The sequence below is a fragment of the Aedes albopictus genome, chromosome 3, assembly GCF_035046485.1.
Source record: "Aedes albopictus strain Foshan chromosome 3, AalbF5, whole genome shotgun sequence".
NCBI classification, from domain to species: domain Eukaryota; kingdom Metazoa; phylum Arthropoda; class Insecta; order Diptera; family Culicidae; genus Aedes; species Aedes albopictus.
Window position 1 is genome coordinate 145,717,076 of NC_085138.1, and position 17,265 is coordinate 145,734,340.

The 17,265-nt window shown below is 39.5% G+C and overlaps 1 protein-coding gene across 2 annotated transcripts in view; it reads left to right on the forward strand.

Moving 5' to 3' along the window:
- The first annotated feature begins 14,647 nt into the window (after nt 1-14,647).
- The window catches only part of LOC115271075 (uncharacterized), a 318,130-nt gene continuing 315,512 nt past the window's right edge, over nt 14,648-17,265 (forward strand). For both annotated transcript variants that reach the window (XM_062842141.1, XM_062842142.1), the window contains exon 1: nt 14,648-16,404. The gene's annotated coding sequence lies outside the window, so the exon portion shown is untranslated. The remainder of the gene's footprint in view (nt 16,405-17,265) is intronic.

Sequence of the window (17,265 nt, forward strand, 5' to 3'; positions counted from 1 at the left end):
GCTCTTCCAACCTGGATATCTACATCGGTGTTCTCTTCATTCCAGTGCGTTAGGATATCATTGAAGTGTGCCTGATGTGTTCTCGAAAATGATGGAATGACCGCTTTGTAGTAATCTAAGTTACAACTAAGCTCTTTGATAGCCGCCTTTCGCAAATTGAGTGCATTGATATCCAATTGCCACTCATGAAGATGTGATCCAAGCCATGCTGTTACAGTTGCCATAAACAAGCTGACGCCTGCCGACGATTCTGGGTCCGTGTTATCATCAGATTCTTGGTACTGGTAATATTGTCCGTCATTTTCATTTGTCTTCGGTTGGGTTATCGTTGTTGGTAATATCATCTCATCTGTGTTTGAATACATCTCCACCTTTACTATTACGTCATAGTGATTTTTCTGAACTAGTCCGCTGAAGAGTAGTTCTATTCTTAACTCTGCATCCGGAACCGTGAAACACCATGGGTCTGAGTCTACGGTATAGATAATTATGTCTGCCCGGTAGATACGCGTAACTGCTGCTATGGTCTCTGACCCACACCAACTTCCTTCCTTTAAGATATTTTCCAAGTAGTCCTGGGCCATAATATCCTGTTCATGCTCAAGCAGCCGATCGAAGTCCCAGGATTTTATCGCACATATTTCGTGCAGAATCATGAATTTAAAATCCTCTATGTTCTGCACGATGTATTCGTAACATCTACTCCTGAGCTCTTGAACTGCTTTCCGATGACCTGATGTTCCGATAACGGTTCCTGTTTATGCAAATTATGATTATTAAACGTTTTAGCATGTTTTAGTAGATATTTGCCTTGTAGCACTCGGACTATCGATGCTGGTAGACAGTTTCCATCGGCGGGACACCACTCTCATCATCACTTGATTTTCTTCCATTTCCACTTAATCGCAACACTCACTTGAATTCGACAAATAAATTGCTGACTGTCCACGTGCTTTTCGTTTAAATTTTAGTTTTTAACGGTATTATACAGAAGAAAAAAGCAAAAGCAGGGTTGTCGGTTTCTTTTTTTTAGTTTTATTTTACAATCATCATTAGAAGCATTTAATCGTATATATTTGGTTTTGAAATATCGGATATTTCAAGCAATTTTATTTACACCTTGTTTCAAATTAATTCATAGTTTTAGTGTTTATTTATTTCATAACATCGTAATTAACTTCCAACAATCTATCCATTAAAACCGTCATTTATTTCATTTAAATAAAATGCCGAATTTGGCAACCCTTGTCCCTCCGCCAAATTCTTGCAAGCAAACGGTTGTTGTTATAGTTACCGTTATGATTTTAAAACCATTCTCCTTCTTCGTTTCATCCTCAGTTTGAATTTTTAACATACCCATACATACATGTAACCCATACATACATGTAACAAGCTTCAACGTCGTCAACGCTTCTCTCACGCTACCTGGTTAAATATTTACTTCTTCAGATGCACGTAAAAATTACTACGCACAGAAATGTATGGAAGCTACACAATAAGGGCACCCTAGATTTTCAGAGAGGTTTGCTTTGTACTTACTTGAATCCCTTACTGGTTATAGAAGATTTATCAATACCAGTAATCGCAACAACTGGTTTACCGTTATTCCCTTCCGCGAGAGGATGTTCCATTTCGTGCTGCTGAGTGTGAGTCACCGATGACGTACCCACTTTGCTGCTGCTACCGCTCACACACTTTTCCATCACGATGTTCATCCACACATACTAGTTGAAGTCACATATTAGAATCGCTCTTATTAGGGTGTGAACCATTTCGCTTATTCGTTTAACTTTTAGTTAAAATTTGACACTTCGATAGTTATTTTGCGTCCGGTTAAAAATAACCCTACTCCCGACCAGCTTTGACAGTTCGATAGTTATTTTTTGTTCGCAATGATTTGGCTGCGTACTGTATTTTGTTCCAAATAACTACTCGTCTGTCACATTTCAAATGGGCCGCCCTCGTAGTTGTTTTTTAACCATCCGATGAAAAATAACCACCAAAGTGTCAAATTTTAACTAAAAGTTAAACGAATAAGCGAAATGGTTCACACCCTTAGAATCCCATGGACTTATCCACCGATGAACCGAATTCATCGCGGTCCGAGAATTTTGACACTAGAGCGGGGCCGTTTCCAATCAGAATTGAACGATTCTGATTGGAACAGACCCCGCTCTAGTGTCAAAATTCTCGGACCGCGATGAATTCAGTTCATCGGTGGATAAGTCCATACAGTGATTGAAGCATAAGTATGAGGAGAGTGGGAGAGAAAAAATGAGTGACATGTGTATATAGAGTACAGAACAGGCATGTCCAACCTTTTATTTATGTCGGACCGGCGATCCGCGTATGAACAGACGGGTTAGAAAATGTGAATCGATGTGGTTGAATATTGTTGCAGTCTGAATGAGAGATGTAGCTCCTTGTAAGTGCTAGTTTGCTAAACAGTTTTCATTTAAATCTTATAGAATGCTTTATTATAATTGGGTTTGTCTTTGACCTATGATTTGTTTCAAGTGTCCATAATAATTGATTAAGTACTCTATGGACTTATCCACCGATGAACCGAATTCATCGCGGTCCGAGAATTTTGACACTAGAGCGGGGCCGTTCCAATCAGAATTGGACGATTCTGATTGGAACAGACCCCGCTCTAGTGTCAAAATTCTCGGACCGCGATGAATTTGGTTCATCGGTGGATAAGTCCATACTGCATATATATTTAAAATTTGTGTGTGTAAATTAAAATTGTAAACATTTTATTTCCGAACCCACTCGAATATTTAGTATTCCATGTCGATTGAAAAGATTTTTTTTTTATTGTCCCAATTTTAGTTATTATATATTTTTTGATAGCCTCAAATTGAGTTACGTAGCGAACGTTGGACACTACTGGTATGTATAGGGCAGTGCATGAAATTATCTCCTTCTCTTTCACTCTTACATAAATTTTGTAAACAACAAGGCCACGAAACGTCAAAATCCCATACAAAATCAAAACAGTGCAGTGCCCTATAGTCAATTTCATTTTGAAACCCTTGCTCACAAGAATAGACCACCTCACGGCGAAATTCTATCTCTTTCGCTCTTTCAGAGAGTTTGAAAACAACAGGACCAGTACCTGTCAAATTTGACAGGTGTTGGTCCCGTTGTTTTCTAATTTTCCGTAGGAGAGAAAAAGAGCAATTTCTTCATGACGTCACCGTGCAATGGAGTATAGAGCCACGTAAAAGAATTAGCTATCAAATTTGACCGCGCTTGAGCAAGCTTCAACACACACTATTACACGCACCTTTCTACATGCCTTATCAGAACAGACTCACCAGATATTCCAGTCACCCTTTCCGTTGGAGAAAGCTACAAATCCTCAAAGCTCTGTTGTTGATTAAATCCTGTGCTTTGCATCTGGTGTATGAAAGCTCCACCGCCGCTGTCTCGAACTTTTTTCACAATATAGCCATGCTTCACAATTTGATCTTCAATTCCATGGAAATGTCCGTCTCACAAGGCCGTTATTCCAACAAGAATTTCAACACATACACTATGATACAATTTTCATCCGCGGTCACCTACTAACACAACCGTGTAGCCAAGAATCTAATAGCATACAAAGCTCACAACTACATTCAATGCCCTTTTTCGACTGGGACTGAAATTTTCAACAATGGCTTCCTCCTCCACTTCGCGAAAACTTTCCAACACTCGCCGGTAAATCCTTCTGAGCCATATTTCCGTGAGTACTCCATCACTTCCGGACACTTCTATATGACGATAATCTTCACAAATCGAAAAAACAATTTTTCCTCGCCAGTATCACCTGATTTCACCAGAATAAAGACCCAACACTTAAATTTCACACTAACTAGCCATCAGTGCTCCCAACCACAGCCGTTAAACATACATCACGCCTACGTGGTGAAACTAACGTGACATCCTATGGACTTATCCACCGATGAACCGAATTCATCGCGGTCCGAGAATTTTGACACTAGAGCGGGGCCGTTCCAATCAGAATTGGACGATTCTGATTGGAACAGACCCCGCTCTAGTGTCAAAATTCTCGGACCGCGATGAATTTGGTTCATCGGTGGATAAGTCCATAAGGGTTAAAGGCTCTTCCAACGTTGAAGTACAGTTCACGCTCATCCTAAACTACACTGAAATAAATTTTGTTGTGGAATCTACCGATTCCATAGTAAAATTACTAACCGTACCTATGATTCTCAACCGACAACAAAATCTGTTAAGGTAACTGAAATATGCTTCAAATTACAATGCGTTGTAGTAAATTCAACTAAAAGCGTAGTCGCCTCAACTACAAAACATTGTTAATTTTTCTTGGACACGCATTTTACAACACAGTATGGTTAAACATACAATGCTCAGTTGTTAAATTAAGATTATTTTTGGTAATGTTAACTGCACTGCTAGTTAAGTTGACAGTGTTTCAGTGGAATTAACTGGAAATTGTTGTCGGTTGAGAATCATAGGTACGGTTAGTAATTCTACTATGGAATCGGTAGTTTTCACAACAAAATTTATTTCAGTGTAGGAATGCATCCAATATCTATGTAGCGCTCCCTCAATTTACGCTCCTTAGGCGTAAATTGGGTTTTTAGGTATTCGGGAACAAGTAAGTTCTCGAAGTACATATAATTTACCTTCGATCATGATGATAATGAGCTTGAGTATGTTAATAAGTTTTCTATTTTAGGTATAACTTTCCAAACTGACTTAGAATGGGATGTACATGTCAGTTCACAATGTAGGAAGATTTACAACGGGCTTCGAACTCTTAGAATTACAAACATGTTTCCCAGTAAAGTGAAACTTAGACTGTTTAAAACACTTCTACTTTCACATTTTTCCTATGTATGTGAACTTCTATTAAATACTTCAGCTACATCAATGCAGAGATTACGAGTAGCTTTTAATTGTTGCGTTCGATGGGTTTTTAACCTTTCATGGTATTCTAATGTAACATGCCATCATCAGCAGCTATTCCCGAGCAGAGGGGAATACCTTCCGAATACCATGCAAAGAGCAACCTGTGTTCTAAGAACAAGTTTTGCTATTTCATCTTAGAGCTATCTAAAAATGTTCTATGTAATAGCAAGAAATGTTATTTCTTTGTTATTCAATACCTTTCTGATAACAAAAACTGGACTTGAAATTTTAGGTATCCATTCGTTATCGAAATAACAAGACTTGTTATTTTCTAGGTGTTCCTTATACCAAGTAATGGTATTCGTTTTTGTTATTTTGCAGCCTAATGAAGAGCATATCGCGGTATAATGGTATTTAAGATTAATACCATGATATGGTATTCAGTTGCTATTCTTTTCTGCTCGGGTTGGGATGCTCATTTCATAATTTTCTTAAATTTCGCTCTTGTCTTGCAATATTTAAAATAATAAGCAATGAAAACCCAACATATTTATTTGATAAATTTCAAGCATTTCGAGGAACTCGTAACAGAAACTTTAAATTGCCTCATTTCGCACTATGGAGGAACCTGTATTGTGTTGTTCTTTGCTGAGTATTGTGTTGTTCTTTACAGAGAAGAACATTAATCAAGGCAATTAGATGATCGGCATTGAAGCACAAAAACCCCACAACAATTGGTGATATCTTTTCAATATTATTTATTTATAAATAATTCTACTTCAGTATATTTACTTTATAACTGCATATAAGTTGAAAATTCGCTATTTTCAACATCCTTTCATCTATTGGAAGATGCTTCAGTTCTGGGCTCTTTCTAAGTTGATGAAGGGATTTATAAAGGCAAAAGGTTATTGCAACCATAACAAATTGCAAATGCTCCATAGACAATCAAAAAGCGTTCTATAAAGAATGAACATATTTTCAATGAAAATGTGCAATGTTACCCATAAATAATTGAAAACGTTTCATACATTATAAAAAATGTACCGGTAAAACATAAAATTTTCTCATTAGGAGTGAAATTTTGCACCAATAAATAATACTGAAATGCTCCATAGTAAAATACAAATAATGCTCCATAAAAAAAATAAAATTGTACCCACAGAAAATTCAATATTGCTCCATAGAAAAATTAAATTGCACCATAAAAAATTGAAATTTCACCATAGAAAATAGACAAATGCTCCATAAGTATTATCAAACTGCACCACATGAAATACGATTTGCTCCATAGAAAAATGAAAATTTTCCATAACTTTAATCATTTGCACCTTTAAAGCAGTGTCATGTAAAGAAATTCAGCCCTGTCGAATTAAATTATGAGAATATGCTATCCATGGAGAATTTTCAATTTTTCGTGGAGCAATTCATATTTTCTATGGTGCAGTTTGATAATACTTATGGAGCATTTATCTATTTTCTACGGTGCAATTTCAATTTTTTATGGTGCAATTTAATTTTACTATGGAGCAGTATTTAATTTTCTATGGGTACCGTCAAGGCACCATTCACCGTGGATCTAAGAGGATTCGGGGCAAATAAGGGCTGTCATTTGACACCAGTCTTATAAACATTGTTGGTGCCGCTTTTAATTGCCTTCATTATAGGTTAAAATTAAAGCAATATCCACAGAAGTAGACAATTTTTCACAAAATTTGGTGATATAGTATAATTAGTAAAGGGTAGTAGGGTCGCCTAATTCCGTGGTAGGTCACCATTCACCGTGGTAGTAGGGACCCATTCACCGTGTATGAGAAATTTTATTCTACTTTGTTTAAAAATGATCAAAACAACCCAGCCAAGGGAATTTTCTTCGTTTAAATTCATTTCAAGTAATAACTTGCAAGATTTTATTAGAAAAACGAATGTTCAAATTTTCGATTTTTTCTAGATATATGGGACAATATGGGGCAAGGTGAATGGAGACCATTGATTTTTGGGGTACCCATTTACCGTGCCTTTTTGTTTCAATTGAAAAGTACGAGTAATCGTACTTTCTTATTAAACTTACTTCGGTAATGCAAAATACATACCTGATATGTGAATTTAATTGCTTCTTGGTGGAATAAAAACGTTATTACATTTAGTTTATCGCTTAAATAACCTTAGCGCAGTTTTCGTTTTTTCACTATGAATGCAGTGAACGAGCAGAAACCTGCTTCATGGAAACACACTTTAGTGTCAAAATGATACTTTTAAATGTTTCTAATGAGCGTTTTCACATGGTAACAATACATTAGTGTTGTATTGGTGAAATTGAAGGGATATAGTCATATCATTCAATCATAATATGGAAATAATGAAAAAATATTCGAAGGCACACGGTGAATGGAGCCCCCACGGTGAATGGCGCCTTGACGGTACAATTTTATTTTTTTATGGAGCATTTGCATTTTTCTATGGAGCATTTATATTTTATTATGGACTAGCTGACCCGGCAAACCTTGTATTGCCCATTTTAATTGTTGCTCTTGTACAGTTTTTTCTAATGATTTTGTAAATTTTCTTAACTTAAAAATACTGTGAAAACCTGGTGAAATTACTGGAGGAATCCCTCGAATCAATTTCTGGAGGAATCCCTGGATTCTTGGAATAATGCATGTACAAACTCCGGGAGGATGATTTCTTGGATAAATTGCCGCTGTAATTTCTGAACTAATTTCTGTTTTAATTTCTGCGAGAATTCCTGAATTAATATCTGCAGGAGTTCCTGGGGTAATTTCTGGGGTAATTCCTGGTGGAGTTCTTAAAGTTATTTCTGGAGGAGTCTCAGAATCAAATGCTGAAGAAATGCCTGGATGAATCCCTGGAGGAATCCCTATGAAAATCCCTGGAGGAACTCCTGGAGGAATGCCTAGAGGTATTTCTTAAAGAATTCCTGAAGGAATTCCTAGAGCATTCCCAAGATAAGCTCCTGAAGATATGCTCCTGAAGTCTTCTGAAGTTGCCTGGAGGCATGCCTGTGTGAATTCCTGGAGGAATATCTAGGGAAATTCCTCGAGACATCTTGAGAGGAACTCCTGGAGGAATTTCTGGAAGATTTTCATGAAGAATCGTTGGAAAACTTTCAGGTAGAATGCCTGGAGAAATCCTTTAAAGAATTTCTGGAGAAATTCCTCGAGGAATCCCTAGTGGAATTTCTACAGAAATTTCATGAGTTATCTCTAGAAAAATACCTGGAGGAATTCCTCGAGGAATCCTTGAGAAATCTCCAGAAGAACTCCTGGAGGAATCCCTGCAGAAATTTCATTAGCAATTTCCAGAGGAATGTCTGGAGGAATTCCAGGACAAAATCTTAGAAGAACATCTGGATGAATTATTGGAGGAATTATCGAAGGAATTCCTGGAGGGATCTCTGGAAGAATCTTTAGAGGAATCCCTGAAGGAATTTCTGGTAAATATCTGGACCAATTCCTGAAGGAATTCCTGGAGGAAATGCTGGTGGGATTCCTGGAGGGATCCCATGAACCAATTTCTGGTAAAATCTCTGGAGAAATCCTTGGAGCAATACCTGGAGGAGAAATTTCTGGAAAAACTCCTCAAGGAAACCCTGGAAGAGTTCCCGGAAAAAATGCCTGTAGGAGTTTCTGAAGGAACATACCTGAGAGAATTTCTGGAGCAATCTGTAGAGAAATCCCTTGAGCTATCTTCTAAGGATATCCTGGAGAAATCTCTAGAGAAATCCCTAGAGGAGTTTCTGGAGGGTTTTCTTAAAGAATCACTGGAGAACTTTCAGGAAGAATCCCTGGAGGAATTCTTTGACAAATCCCTGAAAGAATTCCTGGAGAAGTTCCTGGATGAACCCCTGGTGGAATCTCTAGAGGAATTGCTTAAGGTATATCTAGAGGAATATCTGGAGGAATTTTTAGCGGAATCTTTGTTGGTCTTTTAGAGTAATTCCTTGACGAATGCCTGTAGGATTTTTTAAACGAATCCCTGAAGGCATTCACAGAGGTTTCCTTTAACAACTCCCGAAGAAATTTATGGAGGAATCCCAAGCAGAATGCTTGGAGTCATTTTTAAAATAATCTCGAAAAGTTTTGTACCAGAAGCCTTTACCGTCTACGTAGATACGTAGAGTTTGTCCACATAAAATGTTTGATGTGTTGAATTTAATTGGATGATTATCCTTTGAAAGACCTACTCAGCTTTTCAGAAGTGCCTAACGCCTCCACAGCCCAGACCAAATGGTGTGATTTGATGGCAATGACATATCCAGTCTTATCAGATGTGAAAAATCAAAGCCCTTTGAGCCTAAAAAGGCGATTGAAAGATAGGGGGTTGTGGGGCAAGATGGCCACCCTAAGCTTAGGCGCCTTGGGAGCATATACTTTCATTAGAATATGGCTATTTAACACTCATCCCCTTTGTTTCATGTCTTTTCTGTCTTATTAACACAAAAAAGCATTTTGTTTTGCACTACGAATGCAAAATAAATTCATTTGAAAAATGTTACTTTCGACATAGAATTTTTGCCATATGGGGCAAGATGGCCACCCCATCGGGGCAAGACGGCCACAGAGCTATTTTTTTACAATTAGTATGCTTTAAACCCTAAGCAACGTTCAATAAACCAAGGTCGAATCATCCGCAACGCTTTCCTACAGATGATGTGGTATTTGCCAACATTTTCTTTATGATAATGTTTGAAATAAAATTGATAGAAATTTATTAGGAAATGTTCTATGATTTGGTCTATTTTTTCAGCAAACTTGTTTCTCTCGAAATGATTTAGATACATTACTGCTCTTTTCATGCATTATACTGTAATTCAACGTCTTGTAACGAACCCTTATAGCGGTTTTAGCTACGATTTTCCATCCCTGTGCCAAAATGTTCAATGAAACCAATCACCGTTTAACAGCAAATAACTTCAAAGTTTTTCTGAGGTATCATCTCCATCGTAGTTAATTTTAACAGCTTCAACTAATATGAAAAGCAATTTTCTGTGGTTTTGCAGTATCTCTAAACATCAATAACAGTTTTAAGGCTGCTTTAGATTGGTTTTTGGATGGCGACATAGGCCTTACCACAGGTGGCCATCTTGCCCCGAATGATTACGATATGTTTATCATTTTTTATATGACATAATTTATTTGAAACATTGAAATTTTATTATCGAGGTTCAACAACAGTCACATATAGACACCATTAAAAATTAAAAATAATTTTTAAAACGATGTTATTTCATTACTAATCCTTAAAATCAGATGACCTGATACTATAATAAAACACTGTTTTTGAACACTCAAACTTCAAACACTATTTTTTAGAAGATTTTTCAAACTAATAGTAACTTTTTCGCACATTATAAACATAAAGCATTGTTTATAATCACAACCCATGCAGAAAATATTTTTGTGTTGCGAATTAATGCTTAAAAGATAGGGTGGCCATCTTGCCCCATATGGCCATCTTGCCCCACAACCCCCTACTGTTAATTTGTACTTATGGTACTTGTCATTTTCCATACCTACGTTCTCCGATCAGCGGCAGGATATTAGGCCCCGATAAAGGCCTCGATGGTCCGTGATTCCATGAATTCAAGGCTATTTTATTGGCCAACATCATCCTTGATCCAATGATGCAGAAAACGCTGGCCGTTACGTTAACAATTAACACGATCGGTCGAGGGGCTACGCACCATTTAGTGCTATCGATCCTCAGTCCGGAAAATGTAGTACTCTGTGATCGCCAGTAATTTCGCATTTCTCCTGGATAGCTTCAGGCTGGCACATCCGGTCCGTCCCCAATTGCTTTGCGTTTTTTTACTGACACCCGGAGCTAGGAAAGGTATATGTGGTGAAATCTATTGATTGAGGCGGTTCTAAATTGCAAAAGTTTTGAAATGTTATTTGCACATAGCTGTCCTTGCAAACGTCGTACTGCCTGCCTACTGTGTTTTTTGACATACAGCTCTATAGGGGCGTCCCTGGCGAAGTCATCTGTATGGGAGCCCCCCGTTCCAGAGACCGGAGAGGTCTCACACCAAGCTAAGAACCTTCCCCGGCCCCCAAAATACCCACACACAAAATTTCACACCGATCGGTTCAGTAGTTTCCGAATGCATAGCGGTCAGACAGACAGACAGACAGACAGACAGACAGACAGACGGAAATCCATTTTTATATATACACTAGCTGTCCCGGCAAACGTCGTACTGCCTGCCTACTGTGTTTTTTGGCATACAGCACCATAGGGACATCCCCCGCAAAGTCATCTGTATGGGAGCCCCCCGTTCCAAAGACCGGAGAGGTCTCACACCGAGCTAAGAACCTTCCCCGGTCCCAACAGCACTCACGTACAAAATTTCACACCGATCGGTCCAGTAGTTTCCGAATCCATAGCGGTCAGACAGACAGACAGACAGACAGACAGACAGACAGACAGACAGACAGACAGAAATCCATTTTTATATATATATATACATATACATATATATATAGATTATTTCAGTAGTTTCCGAATGCATAGCGGTCAGACAGACAGACAGACAGACAGACAGACAGACAGACAGACAGACAGACAGACGGAAATCCATTTTTATATATACATATATAGATTATTTCAGTATTATTTATTGGTGCAAAATTTCACTTTCAATGAGAAAATTTTATGGTTTACCGGTACATTTTTTATAATGTATGGAACGTTTTCAATTATTTATGGGTAACATTGCACATTTTCATGGAACATATGTTCATTCTTTAAGGAGCGCTTTTTGATTTTCTATGGAGCGTTTCTATTTGTTTATGGGTGCAATAAATAGGCTGCCATTTATAAATGCTTGCAAGGACTTGGCCAGGTGTGTGGAGCTGAGTGAATCTATGGCATTGTAGATAGTAGCGACATCAGCAATGTCAATGGAAATATTCAACTTTGCAACTCCATCCAAGATTTGTGCAAGTATTCATGCTATGCTATGCTATGCTATGCTATTTCGCACTATGGAGGAACCTTCTTTATACGTGGCATTGTTCATTGGAACCAACTTCCATCAGCTATTAAATCACTAAGAAATTTGCATTCGTTTCGTAGAGAGGCCACGACATGGATTGAGACAAGGAATGAGATGATCAAAAAAGAGTAAAGAGTAAAGATAAGTTAAGTAAGAGTGGTTAGAATTTGATAACCGATGAAATATCTAATTGTAGAATTTAAAAAGGAGAATTCCTTACTCTACATGTATTGAAGGAAATAAATAAACAACATGTGATACATATGGTACATAGAGGGTTAGGGTAGTAGGTAAGGTAGAAGGTAGGGTAGTGGACTGGGTAGAGGGTTAGGGTAGAGAGTTGGATAGAAGGTAGGGTAGGTAGAAGGTAGGGTAGGTAGAGGGTAAGGTAGGTAGCATGTAGGGTAGAAGGTTATGTTAGAGGGTAGGGTAGAGGGTAGGGTTAAAAGTAGGATAGAGGGTAGGATAGAGGGTTAGGATATAGAGTAGGGTAGAAGGTAGAGTAGAGGAGAGGGTAGAGGATAGGGTAGAGGGTTAGGGAAGGATACCATTAGATGAGATGAGATATTAAATGAGAGATGAGATGAGAGATAAGATGGGAGATAAGATGAGAGATGAGATCAGAGATGAGATGAGAGATCACTTTCGGTTCTTGAAATATTCACGTGGCCCGTGACCATAGATTGGAAACCACTAAACTTAGCAAAACTGCTAAATTATTGATTGTAACTAAATAATTTATAACCTTTTCACAAATTAGGAACTTTGTAATTTTGATCTTCACAAACAAATTATAAAACTGAAAATCACTCCCCCAATTTACGCACTAATGCCCAAATGCCGCTCCCCCCAAGTTACGCTCCCCCCGTTTTGAGCGTAAAGTGGGGTTTTAGTGTATATCTCATGACAATCATTTTCTTAATGACAATAATTTATTAATTATTAAGCTTTATTCACTACTCTGATAACCAATTCAGAAATCACTGCATTTTTAGAACAGCATTTTATTTGTCAGATTTCCGCCTAAATGCATGCTTCTCGTGTATCATTGAATAATTGTCACCATATTATACGCACGCGAGAGAGTCAAAATAAGCATGAAGCATTCACACGTGTTTACCGGCCTGATGCTAGTAGGCTGACGAGATTCTTCACTCTTTAGAATCACAATGAAACACGTTGAACCCCATAACAAACTCTCCTGGTTGATAACGCATTCATGGCAATTATAGGCAATGCATCACACAAACCGGCGCGGCGACATTCGACAATGGGAGAGAGAGGACGACCGTGAACGAGAGCATATGCAAGCATTACTCTCACAATAAAACATCGCCACACGCTGAAACGAAACCAAAAAGCGTTTGGGGAGCAGTGCACTAAAATGAATTCAACATTTAGGCCGAACATTTCAATAGGTCCTATCTGCATTTGAGAGGCTCTCTTTATTCACTTTCTCTTTCAATTACTGCAATGTAATGGTAAACTTTTCAACTTCTTTTGCAGTACAAATCAAAAGACGATTGATTTGATCATCGTTCAATGCAAGGAGATAATCATAATTCAAATGAACAGCTGAGATATTAACGAAAGAGAGGGAAACCAAAGAGAGCCTCTCTTCTGCACATAGGGTATTTTAGCCAATAGTGGACCCCTTACCTATAGTGGACCCCCTTATATTTTTCCTAATTTTCCTGCTTAAATCTGTTTTTACCGGTGAATTTCCACCGGGAGACGATGGATCATGTTCCTAGCCAGTAGTTACAAGTGGTGGAGCTACGCTGGAAAGCAATAATTTGATTTTTTGAACAAATTTGTAAATGTAAACAAATCTGGGGGACCACTATTGGTTAAATCCAATGGGGTCCACTATTGTCTCCGTTTTAACATGGTAAGAGAATACGATTTATCCTATAGTGGACCCCAACAATCCTATAGTGGACCCCGGGGGGACCACTATAGGATAATTTGAGCCAGATTTGAAATGATTATTTTATGGGAAATATAGGGTGGTTTGGTAAGGTTTTTGTGTGCAATGTGCAGGAAAGACATAGAACTTGCTGTGCAAACGTTGACAGGGGCAAGTTAATTGGAATATCATACTGTTTTAACGATCAGAACAATTTTCAGCTACTAAGGGGTCCACTATTGGTTAAAATACCCTAGGATCTTTAGACATGTTTGGCCTGCATTGTCAACTCTATTAAGAAAACTGTATCAGGTAAAACTATATAATTTTACGACTGACAGTAGTAAAAGGATTGACGAGAAATTAAGAGATGAAAACTATTCACTATAGGTAAATTGAGTTATATATTGTTCCGTTTAATTCCAACTGTGAGATTGCATCCAATGACAGAAACGTATTCCGACTTGAACTGTAAGGTCGTCAGTGTCCTATACTTGAATTGATTGAAAATTAGGCAGAGGTTTGTATCACATCAAAGTTAAAGTTTAGTTTGTTTATGATATTGAAACACCAAGAGCTTTGTAATAGCGATTTTAAGCGTGCACCCGCGGAAAATACCCCAGAGAGAGGAGGAAAGAAAACAGAAAACATCGCACCCTCTCCGAGAAAGCGAACGCGCGCGCGAGGAAATACGCACAACCGTGCACGGTGTGCCTCTCGATCCGGATTCTATGACTTTCCGACTCGAGGAGGTGTCTTTTCCTGCTGCTCATTTGCGTGAAATGCAGAGCAGCGGCAGCAGCAGCTCGATTCGACGACCGTCGACCGACGGACGAAGTGGTTCCATTCGCGGTGAACTCGGCGGCCGGTTTAGTCTTCGCTCGGCAGCAGCACGCGTGACAACGACTTTCTGCGTTTGCAGTCGCGAACCTTTTCCTACAGCTCAGTGTTGTGGAGACGAATTTTATCTTATTACTACTATAAGGTCGAAGCCTGCCATCTCTCTGAACGGAAGCAAAAGTTGCTGGGGATTTTTGCGTTCGGAGTGATTTCGAACGATACGGAAGATTAGGAGGGGGTTGATTGATAGTTGGTGACGAATTTTCCACTCGGCTCCGACGGACGGACGCTGAAGAACGTGAGAATTGCGGAAGATCTGAAAGTCAAGGTGCCGTGACTTGGAAGACTGGTGAAACGGGTGAACGTTCGAGTTTGTGGCAGGTGAACAAGTGTCCGAAGATTTGAAGTTTCTGGAAGGTTTTGGAAGGTCCAGGACCTGTTCGTGAGTGAATTGTGCCCTTCGATCTGGAAGATGTCCCTCCAGGGACGACGGTGCGGGTCTTCGCGCGAGTGGGTCACTTTGCCACCGGTGCCAGAAAATCGAGTACAATTTGTTATGTAAATCAGATGATTCTCGCTCGCAGTTTGACGAAGAGGACTGCTTCACGGTGCGACGGCTCTCCATCTCGGGAACGCGCGAGATCACACTTTTACTTTGGCTCACAGCGACGCGCGGTCGACAACGAGGACCAAGACCAAGTCGGCGACATCAGCACGGCAGCAGCAGTGTCTGGTTGTACCGAGAAGAGCTCTCATTAAAAGCCGATTGGATATTTTGAGAAATTAGTGTCGGACGGCTTATTTCTGTGCATTAATTCTGTGTGTTTTGTGTCTGCGGCGGTGAGCTGCGCGAAAAACTTAGCCGAGTTTTTCCACTACTGTTCCGTTTTTGTCTACCGCGGTAGGTCACGACTTTCGGGGGTTGTTCATCATCTGCAGTGAAGACCTACTCCGTTGTGGCGGTCACATACTCACGGTCAACTGGTGCCGCGAACGGAAGATCCTCGTATCACGTGAGAACACACGTCTACCGAACGCTACAGTTAGCGAATCCACAAAAACCGCAGTGTCCTGTGCGGGTGTATCGAAATTGTTATCAGTTTTCGGCGGATCGGAGTGCCACCGCTGTTCGCGCAATCAGATTTATTCCGCGAAGAATCGACACATACACAAGTGGAAGTGATTTGTGCGCGTCTCTTGCTCTTATCGGAGAATCCTCACCCCGTAACGCATAAGTAGTGTGCTGTGCGAAATTGCTGTGCAAATTTCTACCGCGAGGTTGTTTGTTTTTCGTCTGACGAAGAAAAGATCGAAGAAAGTGGCGCTAGGAAGAAGCGTTGACCGAAAGGGGTTCGCCGAAGTGCGGCCGCTAATCATCATCCCGTCGCGTCGGTCGCTGCGGCGAGATAGTGCGGCAGTCAGTGTGTGATTCGTACTTAGTTGCACGAGGAGAAGAGAATTCCTTATCAGTGGTGGAAATAGCGCACCTTGCACCTCGCGGCGTGTGCTACCAGACGTTGTTCGGTGGTTTGCGTATTCGTCGAATATGCGTACAGGGGCGCCCAGCGTGGTTTGATTAGTGGATTGTAGTGAAGCTAGGCTCGGCAACATTGTTGGGCGAAGAAACGCTTACACAGCGGGAAGAGTGATGACGATCGACAATCGGGGACAACGCTGTTGGCGCTATGAATGGGCGGCGATGATGTGCAGAAATGCGATGAAGAAAGGTCACAAGTGCGAACTTTAAACGGTAATTATCATCGATTTTATACAATGTGATGTTCTGTGTGAAATTCTACATAGTTAGTTGATGAATATTATAAAATATAGGGAGCAGTGTTTTTTTACGCAAATTCTTCACTGTTAATAAGAGACCTAAAGCATATGAAATACAAGTGTTCATCAAATATGAAGCCATCGACATCGACTTTTCTTTATTTCTGTTTGTGCACACTGCTAAGTCAAATCCTAGCAAAGTATCTGATCAAATTGCTCTGTGCAAAAGGTCACAAATTGATTAGTAGTTGAAAATTTTAAGGAGTTTCTGGGAGTGCACAGGTGTACCTCGATCTAGTGGACTTTTTAATTATCAAAATACTTGTAAAATCGAAGCAATTTTTTTTAAACTGCATGGAAACCGAGTTTTTGATAAAATGATCGGAGTTTTGCATGTGATTATTAATTCTCGCTAATAAATGAACCATCATCTCGCTAGCTTGTCACGATCGAAATCTTTCGCCTCCAAAAATTTTTTTTTTTATTCTTATTCACTTAACCTAATTTATAGCTCTTTTGTCCACTTGGGCACTACGTGAGCGATTCCAATTGGACGCTGCACTTTGTACAACGCCTACATGTATTCTATTCTAATTTAACTATATCGAACTGGTGCCTTGTGCTGCTTCAACTTTTCTACCCTGTCCACGGTAGAATGCTGAGCACGATGATGCTGATGTTTGGCTGCTGTTCCTTTTGCAGTCCGATTGGAGGGTCCATTATGAGTTGCGGTTTTGCCGATATCCAAATTCCGGGTCCGTTGGAGCTATATGCTCCGAAGAGGGTTAGGTGCCAGCTGCTCTCGGGGGGAAGAGCAACTGACGAAAAACTGCAA